The sequence below is a fragment of the Mus musculus genome, chromosome 11, assembly GCF_000001635.26.
Source record: "Mus musculus strain C57BL/6J chromosome 11, GRCm38.p6 C57BL/6J".
Classification (NCBI taxonomy): Eukaryota; Metazoa; Chordata; class Mammalia; order Rodentia; family Muridae; genus Mus; species Mus musculus.
In genome coordinates, this window is record NC_000077.6 from 29619361 (window position 1) to 29634097 (window position 14737).

Genomic DNA, 14737 nt, shown 5'->3' on the forward strand with positions numbered 1-14737 from the left:
TCTTTGGATTGCAGGAGACTGTTTAGTTGAGTTATTTTGCATTTTCAGGCCTTTTAGAAACCCAGCCCATAGCATCTCTGACATATATTATATTCCTTGGACACATGGTTACATGAGCTTGTCCCCTTACTAGTTCATCCCCACTATTTGACATTTCTAGTTCTTGCAACAGTCTATCAACTTTTGACCCAAAACTGACTTGTTCTGCTCACTTATTTTTAAAATCAAAATATTTGTTTTTATTACTTTTAATTAGATGTTTGTATCTACATGTAAGTGTACACACATGAATGGAGGTGCTCTTGGAGGCCAGAGGTGTTGGATCACCCCAAAGCTAGAGTTATAGGTGGTTGAGTCACCCAACATGGGTACTAGGAACTGAACTCAGGTCCCCTACAAAAACAGTAGTTTTTATTTTTTAAAATTAATTTATCTACTTTACATCCCAATCACAGCCTCCCCTCCCTCTTCTCCCAGTTCCAGCCCCATCACCACCACCACTATCCTCCTGTTCTCCCCGTCTCCTCAGAAAAGGCTCAGAAAAAGGGAGGCCTCCCTTGGATATCAATCTACCCCAAGTTGTAATAGGTCGATGTGCATCCTCTCCCACTGTGGCTAGACAAGGCAGCCCAGCTGGGGGAAAGGGATCCAAAGTGGGATAAAATCAGATATAGCTCTCACTCACAGTTAGGAGTCTCACATGAAGACCAAGCTCGAGCTGCACAAATGTTACACTTGTGGGGAGCGAGGGCCTGGGTCTACCCCATGTATGCTCTCTGTGGCTCAGTCTCTGTGGGCCCCTAAGGGCCCATGCTAATTGATTCTGTGTTTTCTTGTGGTGTGTTTGACCTCTCTGGTTCCTTCAATCCTCAGTCCCTCTATTCTGTAGAATTCCCCAAGTTCTGCCTAATGAAGTAGAGTACTGTTTAGTAGTCACTAAGCAGTCTCTCTGCCCAAAGGGAAGCTGTATAACAGGCATTGTTTCAAACTTGCACCATTGAGAAGAGGCCAGGTTTAACACCTGAACTAGTTTTCTAGCTGCCCCTCTTTAATATTTATTTAGCTCTAGCATTCTTCCACCCCAGTGGTGTGTGTGTGTGTGTGTGTCCCACAGTGGATATATGCATATGTAAAGGTCAGAGGAAAACTTTCGAGGAAAACTTGCAGGAATTGGTTCTCTCCTTCCACCATATAGGTTCTGACAATATAACTCAAGTTTATCAGCAAGCTAATTCTTTTGCTTACTGGCCCTAACATAAAAATCTGGAGATGAGATCATCTATAGCCAATGGAAAATGTCCTTTAAAGAATAGGAATAAGGGTTGGAGAAATGGCTCAGCAGTTAGGAGCAATAGATGTTCCTCTAGGGGACTGGTGTTCAATTCCCAGGATCTATAGAGCCACTTATAACTGTTGGTAATGCCAGCTCCAGGGGATTCATGGCTCCAGGCATGGATGAGATGCACATGTATATGCATACAAGCAAAATACTCATACAAATAAAGTAAATACATCTTAAACAAAAGAATATGGATAAACTGGGCTTGGTGGCACATACATTTTATCCTTACAGCTATAGGCAGAGGTAAATCACTGTAAATTTGAGGCCAGCCTGATCTATATAGACAGTTCCAGGATAGCCAGAGCTATCCTGAAAGATCTGTCTCAATATCAATCAAACAAACAAACAAAAAAAGAGGGGTAGGTTGTAGCTCAGTAGTAGAGAACATGCACAGCATAGCCTAAGGTCCTGGATGGGAAGGAGAGGGAGAAGGAGAAGGGGAGGAGATACGGAGGAAAAGGGTATGTGACAAGGGAGACATGGTTTTGAGCTACCAGTTAAAGATCACCAAAGATCCAAAGATGACCAGCAGCCATCTCTTCTACTACAAGATAAAAAAGGGGCATGAAGCTGGGTCTCCCTCAGGGCTCACAGAAGGGACCAACCCCAACAATCCCTTGACTTAGCAGTTCTAGCTTCCATCAAGTGTAGGAAAAAGGTTCTGTTGCTTTAAGCCATCTAGATTGTGGGTAATTTGTGACAACCCAGGAAACTGATACAGTGCTGATTTGAGTGAACTTTGCAAAGACCAGTGATCTGAGCACACCAGCCCACTTCATTATCCTTCAACAGCCTTGCCTAGGCTGAGAGACTTTGAGGAAAACCGTGCTGGACCATGTACTGCCAACTATCAATCTTGGGATTTCTTTCCCCGAAGCCTAGAACTTGATCTCACCAGATACCATGTAATTCTTATCAGCAGAGTGCAGTAAGAGAGCAGTCACTCAGCTCAGGGACCACCATGCTGGATACAGAAGGTGAAGAGGGAACTTCCCATTATTTTCCTGTCCCCATGTCTTTACTGCAATGAAGACCTCTCTGTCAATACATTTGTGCCATGGTTACTTTCATAGGCATCTCCCTCTAGCCACTGAGAATAGGAGAGCAAGGCTTACAGACGTAGGCATGGAACACATGGGCGGACAGGGAAGGAGCAGGAGAACCAGACAGAGAGATGGGTAAAGGATGGAAGACAAGTGGGAAGGAGTCTGAAACAGTGCAGGATCTCCATGGCCAAGATATGGGCTGCAGGGACAAGCAGCTGGAGGAGAAAGCTCTCTTCACTTCAAGAGGCTCCTTCAGAGACAGGTAAAGTGTCTCCACAATAACATGGCAAGATCAATAAGCCCCATGGACTGTGAAAAATTCCCACCTGGAACCTGAACATTCAGCAAGATGTGGTTTTGAGGAAACTGTCTTTCACCACAACTGCCCAACATAACAGGGATTTGTAACACACTAGACAGCCTCTTTCTTGTACTGTGTCATTATACTGTAGGCCTGCTGGGCCAGTGGAGTCCCTTATCCTCATCAGCACTTTGGGATTTGGTTCTCAGGCACTGGGCAGCCTGAGTTTGTGGGTGTAACCACTCAGTTGCTATCCTCAAGAGGACCTGGCATTTCTACAGGGGGCCTGTTCTCAGCTGATCTAATACACCACATTTTTGCCGTTTGATTTGCACACATAAAATGAATCTCCCTCCTTTCTCTTGTTCCCAGGTTCTAATCATCAATTAGAACCACTTTGTTCTTTGCATCTTTCTGCTGACCAGTTTGGGAATTGGTGAGCAGAGAAGAAAGGGAGGTTGTGTTTGTGGGCAGTGGCACTGGCTGGCTGGCTGCTAATGAAGGCTCCCTGAATGGTTTGATTGTGTTGCTGTTTATATAGTTTTGATTTTAATTTGCATCCGTACCAGGCTCGGCTCCCAAGAGGCATTCAGCCGTATTTGGAGGCAAACCCGCCAGCTTACTGGCCACTAGGAAACTGATGTGCCTCCCCTGCCCCCACTTTTATCATGTGCTGTTAATTGTTTATAGATCATGGGGAGGAAGAAAGACTCTACAGAACCAGAGAAGTTTCTTCTCTCACATGGCTGGATCATATGAGATGTAGCTTCTCTGTTAAAAGGCTGAGGTTAGGGTAGGGAGACGGAGTGTCAAAGAGCCAAGATGAGTCTCTTGAAGACAAGAGAACTCTACTGTGTTTTTCCTCCTCCAATGAATGCCCATTCCTTATTTTCTCCTTTTTCCTGAAACATGCCTGCAGACTTGGACTTAAGAACCAATTCTAGCCCACTATTCTCTTTATAAGTACATCACAATTAGCATCCAAGGCCCTGTGCAATGCAGTAATCTGGGTCTTTCTGATGCCACTCTCAATTTCCTCTCCAGTGTTTCTCACCACTGTACACGAATTCTCTTCCATTCTGCTCAGGCCAGGACTCTTCCTGGAAGGCTCCTCTTGCCTGTCCAGCACCTTGTCTCTATGTCTCAGTCCTCTTGAATGCTCCAGCTCACATTGTCTCCGTATGTGCTCCTTAAGAGTGGGTTCTGCAAACAATCAATGAGGCAGAATAAGGAGTTAATCCACGGTGTATGCCACCAGAGCCCAAGAAGATTCCAGAGAGAAGCAAGACAACGGAAGAACAAAACCAAACCTCTGTTTTTCTAGTCAAGGTCTAAAGGAAGAAAGCAACAGTGTCTGCTGCAAAGGAGCCCAAGGCTGACTGCTCAAAACTGAACGTGCAGCTTGCAAAGGTACTAGACCCAAGAAGAGCCTCACCAGCTGTGATGAATATGGACTTTGCTATCATTCTCCAGCCTGTGTTGACACCACTCCCTCTCAAACCAACCTCTCTACAGTTCTAGACTAGAACCTGCTTGCTGCAGGGGGTTCCTCTATGCCTGTTCCAGCACTTAGAAAACCCTTCCTCCACTGGCTTGGTGAGCTCTTATCCTCCAGCCCAGCACAAGGTACATCTCCAGGAGGAGCTTCTCAAGCTCCCCAGGCAGCAAGCGCCTCTTTCCCGCTTCTCTGAAGCCCTCCATGGCTCTCCCAGGCTCTCCCTTTTCTTCTCCTCTTGTGATCTAGGGACTGTTGACTGGAGGCTGGAGTCGTGCGGTACAAATGAAGGATACAGTCAGTGCTTTCCCTCTTCGGATCGTCACCTTTTGTAGCTACAGTTCCCTGCTATGTACTGGACCCAGGGTCCCAGGTGATTGAATAGAGTCATGTTGGTAAAAAAATTGGACACAGAAAAGTGGGGAACAAGCCGGGCGTGGTGGCGCACGCCTTTAATCCCAGCACTCGGGAGGCAGAGGCAGACAGATTTCTGTGTTCGAGGCCAGCCTGGTCTACAAAGTGAGCTCCAGGACAGCCAGGGATACACAGAGAAACCCTGTCTCGAAAAAAACAAAAAAACAAAAACAAAAAAAGAAAAGTGGGGAACATAGTACATAAATGACATGTGCACTGACTAACAGAAATGTAATGTGATCTGGGTGTGACAGCTCATACCTATAGCCCTGCACTTGAGAGACTGAGGCAGGAGTATTGCCCCAAATTCAAGGCCAGCTGGGGCTCCAAAGTGAGAGTCCATTCTTTTTTGTTTTTTTGTATCTCTCTATCTCTCTATCTCTCTATCTGTATCTATCTATCTATCTATCTATCTATCTATCTATCTATCTATCTATCTATTTATTTATGCTATAGTCTGTCCTGGAACTCACTCTGTAGACCAGGCTGGCCTCGAACTCAGAAATCTGCCTGTCTCTGCCTCCCAAGTGCTGGGACTAAAGGCGTGAGCCACCACTGCCCAGCTCGAGAGTCCGTTTTTTTTTTAAAAGGAAATATTAATATAACATGAACCACATTTTAGATTTTCAAGCAGCCAGCTTTAAACTTAAAGAAGCAAATCCATTCATATGGATGTATAGTGGACTCAAACAGGAAACAATAACATCATCTCCTAGGCAGGAGTACTCACAGAATCCTGGAGGACATAAGAATCCAGGAATGAGCTTCCCAGACCCTCTGGTCTTTTAAGGAACAGTTGGCAATCTGCTGCTGAGGTTTCACTGGGCAGTGACTCCAGAAAGCAGAGAGGGGGCCTCTGGTGGCCACATTCCCTTCTCAGATGCCCTTTGTGCAGTAAGAAGGCCTGAGCTTTCTGCAATCAGGTTTTAAAATTATAAATCCAGGTCATTCATAGCACACAGGAGATAGGGATGTCCCAAGGGTTTAAGGTGCCCCTGAGACAGGTGGCACCTGCTCTTGTGCATGTGAGAAGTTTGCTTTGTTTCTGAGGTGGATAGAGGCTGAACGAGAAGATCAAGGAGACAGATCAAGCAACCAAAGTATGAGGGAAGAAGGAAGACACCATGGGGCAGAGCGACAGCTTACTTGACTAAAGCTAGTTATGTCTACTGCCTCAAAGGACCAAGGTGTCTGGCAGTAAAACAACAGCTAAAAAGCTGGCAGGCAGGCTATCTTTTGTTCATGCCCATCAGTCTTCCATGAGTCTTTATTAAAGAATATCACTGTAATTAATAGTCACCAATGCGGTCTTTCTATTTTTAAGCCACATAATATCTCAAATAAGATTAAGGATCAACATAAACATGTACATGAATAAGCTGAAAAGGTTCTGGTTGGGCAAACATTTAAAAATTATTTTATACAGTTATAAGATACAAGAGGTCTTAATGTTCTCGCTTATGACACAATAGAACACTGTTGTCCCCACCACCTAGCTTAAGGAGTACTATAAGTACAAATTGAAGTCTTCAAATGCCATCCTGTCCACCCTCTCCCTAGCTGACTATCTCTCTTCTCCATCTTCCCCTTTCCCCATTTGCTGTGTTAGAAATCTAACCCATTATCTTACATACTATAGGCAAGCATTCTACCATTGTGCTATGTTCCCATCTCTTATTTGAGACAGGGCCTTATTGTGTATCTCTTAGGATGTTCTTGAACTTGTTGAATTGCCTCAGCCCACCAATTGGTAGATTACAGGTGTCCACCATCGTGGGATGAATGGATAGATTAGATAGAAAGGTGAGTGATCAAGCCTTACTATGGGAACTGTTTTAAACCATTATGGAAATTCCCAAGTCTAGTGATTAGCTGTCCAAGCTGACCCAGGTATCTTAGTTTGTGTTTTATTGCTGTGAAGAGACACCACGGCCAAGGTAACTATTATAAAGGTAAATATTTAATTGGGACTGGCTTATGGTTTCAGAGATCTAGTCCATTTTCATCCATGGCAGGAAGCATGGCAGTGTGCAGGCAGGTAGGATGCTAGAGGAGCCAAGAGTTCTATATCTTGAACCAAAGGCAGTGAGGAGGAGACTGGATTCCACACTGGGTGGAGCTTGAGCAAAGGAGACCTCAAAGCCCACCCCCACAGTGATGCACTTCCTCCAACAAGGCCACACTTCCTAATAAAGCCACTCCCTATGAGACAAGCATTTAATCCCGAGTCTGTCCGAGCCAAACCTATTTAAACCACCACACTATGAAAGTCAATGTTGCAATTCCAGTTTATGTCTGAGGCCTTAGGACAGGGAACTCATATGTAAACCCCACTACCAATGTTTTTTTTCATAAGTTTGAAGGTAGGCATGAAGCAAAAGGGCAAGTTCCTGATTCTTCTGCCTTTTGGTATTTAGTGTAAGAGCAAATAATGATTGCTGGCCCTGGCAAAGGTTCTATGTTATCTACACTGCTTCAAATACTAATTTCATCCAAAAACACACTCACACACACACAGAAATAGTGCTTAATCTAGGATTCTCCCCACCCTTAAAACAACGTCTCACTAGACTGGCTTTGAGCCTACCATCTACCCACCTCTGCTGGAAGACAGGCATGCCCACCATAACTTGCAGGTTTTTTTTTCTTCAGAGTTCGTGGGAAAAGAGTAGTTTCTTTGTGAAGAGGAATAACATTAAAATAAACATTTCCATTCTTGTAACCATTGGATCATTCAGCGCTCGGCATTCAGGATGATGAGAGCCACTAACCCTCTGTGGAATGTGGACCTCATGCAGAAGAGCCTAAATTAAACAGAATGACAGGACAGGAATGGAAAATGCTACGAGCGAGGCTCAGTTACAGACAGCTGAGATAGCAACAGCAGCAGAGAAGGTTTTCCTCTCCCCATTTCTACTTTTCAAACAATGGATCTGATTTACTGTAATTAGGATCTTTATGCATAGGTAACTTAAGACAGGATAATTACCCAAGCATTTAAGAACAAAACATAGCTGTTTGTAATTAAAACATCCTCCCCCACCCCCAATAAATTTCCCACCACTAAATATGGCATCGTGAATCCTATAGAGGGAGTTGATAATGTAGACATGATAGGAAAGGCCTGGGCTTGGCTGTTTAAGTCCATGCTTCCGTCTTGACTGACTCCCAGGATACACCTGAAAGCCCTCCCAGTGTCTTGGGTCTGACTTTGTGCTCCTTAGAAATTTCTTCTTCTCTTACAAATGGGCACTTACTCAGGTCCCAATTCCTCTGGACATGGTGTACTTTCCCCAGTTTCTCTTCAGGACTAAGGCATTTGTTGCCCCAGCTGCCACTGTATTGGCAACTAGTGGTTTCCATGGCTATGTCTATCTCTCTTAGCAGATGGTCTCTTAGCAGAAGTCCAGATAGACAAAGTTATAGCCTCTTCCCAGAGACTTGAGATGACAGGTCCATGCGGAAGTCCACAGACCTACATCCTTTCCACGTGTAAGGACATTTCTGAAGGATCCTTTCAAGTCAATTCCCATGACAGCATCGCAGCCCAGTTTCTTTCTCTGCTCAATCTTGTCTTCACAACAGATAGTGTTCTGAGAGGTCTCAGAGCCTCTTCTTTCTCCAGGAAGCCTAACCTGAAGAGCATCAGTACTTTTAGAACTTACTAGAAGTAAGAATCCTGGTATACCTGTAACCGACTCAGTTACAAGGAGATGAGAGAAAACTGACCCTACTCAAACAAACAGAATCAGGAAAGAAATGAGATTTTCAAGCAAAACTTCAGACTAGAGGAAATGATGGGGAGAAGTCAGTATCTAGGTGAGGTTGTCTTTCTCTCTGCTCTGTCCAGTCCCCAGCCTGGCTTAGACCTCTGCAGGGAAGGCAGATGGAATGAGCTTTACATGTGTGTCTTTGAACAGTCAAGAGTCATGACAATTTCTTTTACCTTTTCATTTTAAAATTGTGCAAGTGCCAGGCAATGGATAATTGCACTGCGTCTCTTTCCTCGTACCCCGAGTCCATGCTTACACAAAGCAGCTCATGAATTCTGTAACCCTGATTCCAGGGCATCTGTTGCTCTCTACTGATCTTCCTGGACACCAGGCATACATGTGATACACATACATATATGCAGGTAAAACACTCATACACATAAAGTAAAATAATAATATTTTTTGTAAAAGCACACGTTTTAAAACTTTACATGCTTTAATTGTCCTCCAAACTCCTAATTCATGTCAACCTCATGACTGATGCCCAGTGTAAAATTGAATATAAGAATTATTAACCTTCTAGTATTTCAAAACAACATGTTTTTAAATTTTGTTTATTATATGTTTCATTATTCTGAATTTTGGATTACTATGTCATCTGGGTTTTAGTCTTTTTCTTTCTGGAATTTTATGCTCTTTTCCCATTTTTTAAAAAGTTCTAAACATATTATTGCCATTCCATGCACGTATACAATATATCTTGATCACTGACAGTTCCACCTCCCTGAGTTCCCCCAACACCTTCCTTTATGCCATCATTTCCTCTCCCTCCTTCTTTTTCTCTAATAACAACAGAGAACAATTAGTGTTGCCTGCATGCACATGGACGAGGGGCCATCCACGGAAGCATAAGCAACCTACTATTAGTCACAGTCCTTGGAGAAAAATGACTCCCTGTAGTTGAGCAGCCATCAATTCTAATATCTCCTCAGCTAGAGTGGAGCCTCATGATTCCCTCCCCCATCTATACTGGAATGTTGACTGTCCCAGTTTTGTGCCAGTAACTATAGCTACTGTTAGTTGATGAGTACAATAACCATGTTGTGTCCAGAAGATGACATTTCATGGTACTTCCTCCCCATTTGGGGAAGCTCTTATATTCTTCCTGTTCCCTCTTCTTTGATGTTACCTGAGCCTGGGAGTATGAGGAATAGCTATGTCATTTAAGAATGAGTGCTCAATACTCACTCACTCTCAGCACTTAGACTGGTGCTCACTGTGAGAGGCAGCTTCTCTACTCAAGGCTGAGAGTCCACCCCAACATACCTATTTATCAAAATAACAGTTGCAGGTGCACCCCTACAGCCTATTGTCCTCCTGGGATTTTGAACAGGTTTATAGCACTAGGCATGAGTTTTCTCCTGTGGAGCAGACCCTCAAGTCCAATCACAAGTATTAGTTACACCTGTAAGAGTCGGGCCACTGTTGTACCAGTTGGTACAGCTTGCCTGTCAGTGTTATAGAATGCAGGATCCACTAATGGATAATACTATTGATAACTTTACTCCTCCAGCAGAGTTTCTAAAACCTTTAGGCACTGTGAGAGTTACTAGCTAACAGGATGTGTGTGTGTGTGTGTGTGTGTGTGTGTGTGTGTGTGTGTGTGTGTGTGTGTCTAGGGCTTGTCCCCAGTTTCAGTGTGCTGGAACCAAAGTGTGCTTTTTCTTTAGTAATAGAGTCTTACCTTGATATATTAAGCACTAAGGGCAATGGTCATAATGTGTGCTTTTGGTTTTTGAGACAGAGTTTCTAACTATCCTGTAACTTGCTTTGTAGACCAGGCTGGCCTGGAACTCACAGAAATCACCTGCTTCTCCTCCTAGTGCTGAGATTAAAAGTGTGTGCCACCACTGCCAGGTGTTGTTGTTGTTGATGATGATGACGACGACGACGATGATGATATGTGAGGCATCTGGGGCCTCACTGACTGATTATCTTAACCACTAGAATCTAGTTGGCTTTTGGGACTCAGAAAAGAAGTTGGATTCTGGTGAAAATGTTGTGGGGGCTTAGAACTCCACATTCTCTAAATTTCAGAAGAAAAAGGGGGCCTTCCATGTACAAAAGGGTGATTCTAGAGTGAAGGCTGGCTGCTGTTTTAGAAGAGTTAGTGCCCTAAATAGGGCTGAGTCGAATGGACTCATAGGTCTCTGGTTTGGTTCCAGCTCTGCCCTTTAGGAGCTGTGGAACTGTCAGTTCCCGAGCTTTTACTCTCCTCCTCTGTGAAATGGGAGTTACAGCCTGATGGGTTACTCTTAAGACAGACAACTTACGTTGTTCTGGTTGTTGGGCAGAGACAGGAAGAGGAGAGTGTGGCTTTGTGTTCAAGAAGCTCTTGTTGAGCAGAAAATGGCACAGTACACTATCTAGCTGTGAAACTGTATGGTCGTACAAGTTGGAGAAGGGTTTAGTGGTAGGTGATGTGAATACAATCATATATGTATATATATATATATATATATATATATATATATATATATTGTTTGTTTGTTTTTTGTTTTTTGTTTTTCGAGACAGAGTTTCTCTGTATAGCTCTGGCTGTCCTGGAACTCACTTTGTAGACCAGGCTGACCTCGAACTCAGAAATCCGCCTGCCTCTGCCTCCCGAGTGCTGGGATTAAAGGCGTGTGCCACCATGCCCGACCCTTTTTATATTTTTCTGAAAGTTACTGAATGTGTGGAGCGGAGTGGATTGGAACTTTTCAGTCTTGTTTTCTGGGTTCTATTCTGCCTTATTCTGAAATCAATGGGGCAGAGTCCTTGCTCCCAGCTGATGCTGACTCTTCCCTTTGATTTAGCCTCATTTAGCCTCATATACCTATAGGGGTTTATTCACTGCTGAGATACTAACAACTCTAACACATTAACCTGGGACATAGACCAGGAATCATCACGCAGGACTCAGGTGAGAAATGGCTGTTTGAGACTCAGTATGTCCTGTCAGTCCCTTCTTGAAAATTCAGGCTTTATCTATGGTGTATCTCCAGAGGAATGCAAATATGGATAAAGGACAGGAGTCTAGTGTGATCTTCTCCCCCAAGCCTCACTGCAGAGCCTGTCATAGAAGGCAGGTGGTTCCACTGAAGCCCATAGTAGAATCCTGAGACTGGCTTCTGTGTTAGGTTTACTTTTGTTCAGCTATGGATAGGCACAGTGTGTATACCAAGTCCCAAGTCCGTCTCTGAATGGACCATTTTATTACCTAAAGCCAGCTGTCTGGTGGACCACCTCTAGAAAACAGCAGAGGGAGGCTGACTACACAATTTGCAGGGTCCAGTACAAAATGAAAATGGGCCAGTGATCTAAAATTAGGCAAAAACTTTAGTTAAAGGTATCATCCTCCTCAAAATGTCTTATTTTACAATGTAATAGGAATGATGTTGTTTGACTTAACTAAATGTAGGAAAGCAAAATATCATCTGACAGATGGACCAGAATCTTGTTCATCAGGTTTCTTTTCTGGCTCACTTGCTTTGCACATTCACTTACCATGTCCTAAGTTTTATCTCAGCAGCTTCCTTTTCAATTGATATCACTGTAAGTGATATTAGTCACTCTTGGCAAGTGCAAGGTCTTGAATGATGTTTGGTGGATCTTAAGAAGGTGCATGGAAATCTGAGTTTAATTTGAATTATAAATGTCCGCAATTGTGTTTTCATGTTTTGGTCTTTCTTTTAAGAAATCCATAAAAGTGGCCGGCTGTGGTAGCTCACACCTTTAGGTTGTGAGTACAAAGCCAGTCTTGGTTACAGATACCAGAACACACTAAATTCACATATGATGTTTTCAAAAAAGAAGGGAAGGAAAAAAGGAACAAGCATGCAAACAACAAAAAAGGTTTCATTATTTGCGTATAATTAAAGATGCCTGCTTAGGCGTAATTGCTTTATCTCCTATGGCATAAAATTCATCTTAATTTTACTTTTAGATAGGGTCTCAGTAGGTTGTCCACATTGGCCATGAGCCCATGATTCTCTTTCCTGAGGCTGCCGCAACCCTAGCTTTAGATTGTATTTCTTGCTAACTTTGTTCATGTGAAGCTTCATGTAAGAACCGTAGTGTTCTTTCATTTTAATTCCTCTTTCTAAGTCTGCAGATATTAGCATTATGGTGATGTGTCAGTTTCTGAAACCTGAAAATCTAAAGTCTTCAGAGGACTCTACTAACTCCCCTAGATTTATTACAGAGTCTGTGCAAATGCTTTTATTTTGTAGCAATTAACCGACACACACTTATTCAGAACACTGGCAGTTTCTACACCATTATTTCACACTAGGGACCCTGAGAGTTATTATTGATGCAGATGAAGCAAGGATAGACTCCTGAGGTATACTGCTTCCCTCTGTTGCCTGGGAATCTCCACATAAACTCCTTTCCCTTTCCTGGGAGAGTAGAGGTGGGGTGGTCACTACTGCCACCCCATCCCACCCCACACCCCACTCCCATCACTAGTTGGGATTCAGGTTTGGGTCTAGCTCCATGTCAGCACTCTGTCTGTCCACTGTGCCCACAGGACCGAGCCTGTGTCAGTACACTCAATTGTCTTCAGCTCACATACCTGTCTCCTCACCAGTCATCAGATCTCACTTACAGAACACAAGTTTGAAGAGAAATCTATTAAGAATATCAAAATAACAATGTAAAAATCACTCAACCAAAGGTGGAGTTTACTCAGATTGCTGAGCTTGCGTGACTCTGCAGTTTGTGGGCCATAGAGCCAGCTTTGACTCAGGGCATGTATTCAGATCTTAGTGTGGCCTCTTTGTATTGCAACTGGAAAGTATTCTCAGTCAGGGGACCCATAAAACTCTGGAGTATGTTCTAAAAATAGAAGCTCTGTATGCCTGATGTAAAAATGCAATTATCTTTGTTTGGAGGGCTTATTGTTGAAATTCTTATTTTCTCCACCCTCAACCCAAGATCTGGTGACCTTGGCCTTGTGTGGGGGGCCACTCCAGCACATGGAAAGATCATTGTCAGGTTCCAGCTGACTCATCTCACTGATAACGACACCCTGGTGTTCATGCTGCCAACAGTGCAGAGGGGGCAGTGGCACTGGCTTCAGTGCACCCAACAGAAGAGATGGATGGATAGTAGAAGAACCCAGACCTGTTTTTATGTCTAAGCAAGACATTTGTTTTGGCTCTAAATAAGTGCTTTCTTCATTCTTACACTCAAAATTCCTGAAGACATTAGTAGGATTTGTTTCTTTCCAGGGTTCCAAAATAAATAAGGCATGTCCAGCTGTTAAGCTACAGCCTTGGAAAGATTCTATAACTATTTTTTGTTACAAAATCAAATCATATTTTTATATGTGTTGATTTAGAAATTAAAGATAAGGGAGAATAAAGCAGTTCACAGCTGTAATTTCAATCTTAAATGACCGTCCCAGCTCCGGTGTGTAAGGCTTAGTCCACAGTCACTGCACTGTCAGGAGGTTGTGGAGTTTCAGTAAACAGGGTCCAGGAGAAGAAGTCTTGGGTTACTGGGGTGTGCCCTCAGGGGGATCCTGCGGCTCTAGTCTCTTGTTTGCACCCAATTCATGAAATGAACTGCTTTCCTATGTGTCCCCACCATGATGCTCCAGCTCCCTACAGAGCTCCAAAACTGTGAGCCAGAGTGAACCTCCTCTCTTTCTAAGTTGGTCCTCTCTTTACTTTGTTATAAGGACAGAAACTAATGCATCAGACAGACACACCTACCATCAGATGGACACACCCACCTGATGGAGATAATCAAGTTAATGTCAGGACAAGCTTCAGACTTCCCTTTTAGTTTTCTGTTTGTGCCTCAGAAAACAAATAGTGGGGCTGGAGAGATGGCTCAGCGGTTAAGAGCACTGACTGCTCTTCCAAAGGTCCTAAGTTCAAATCCCAGCAACCACATGGTGGCTCACAACCATCTGTAATGAGATCTGACACCCTCTTCTGGAGTGTCTGAAGACAGCTACAGTGTAGTTACATATAATAAATGAATAAATAAATCTTTAGAAAAAAAAGAAAGAAAGAAAACAAATAGTGAGATACAAGAATTGACACAGTAAGCACTCACTTATCCAATACCTTTAATGATTAAATAATTTTTTATCTTATTTGCTTCAGGTTGTTTTGTATAAAAAAAGTAAAATAGAAATGATAAAGCTCACGTCCTCTTGGTCCCTCACCTAAATCCCATTTCCCTTCTTCTGAAAGAATAACTTCTACTTTCAACTGCAGTCTGTTCCTCCCTCCCTCCTTCTTTCCCCCTCTCCCCCTCCCCTGTGAGAGCCGTCTCTGCAGCCCCTGCTAGAGCATTCTTTTTGTTGTCTTCTCTTCATAGTATCATTTTTAGCTAAGAAAATTAACCCTATTTTGAAGCCAAAAGATA

The 14737-nt window shown here is 43.3% G+C and overlaps 1 long non-coding RNA gene across 2 annotated transcripts in view; it reads right to left on the reverse strand.

The window, feature by feature from the left end:
• Positions 1 to 14737, reverse strand: part of Gm12092 (predicted gene 12092) — a 38940-nt gene that overhangs the window by 12703 nt on the left and 11500 nt on the right. For both annotated transcript variants that reach the window (NR_166736.1, NR_166737.1), the window contains exon 2: positions 3744 to 3892. This is a non-coding gene — a long non-coding RNA (predicted gene 12092). The remainder of the gene's footprint in view (positions 1 to 3743; positions 3893 to 14737) is intronic.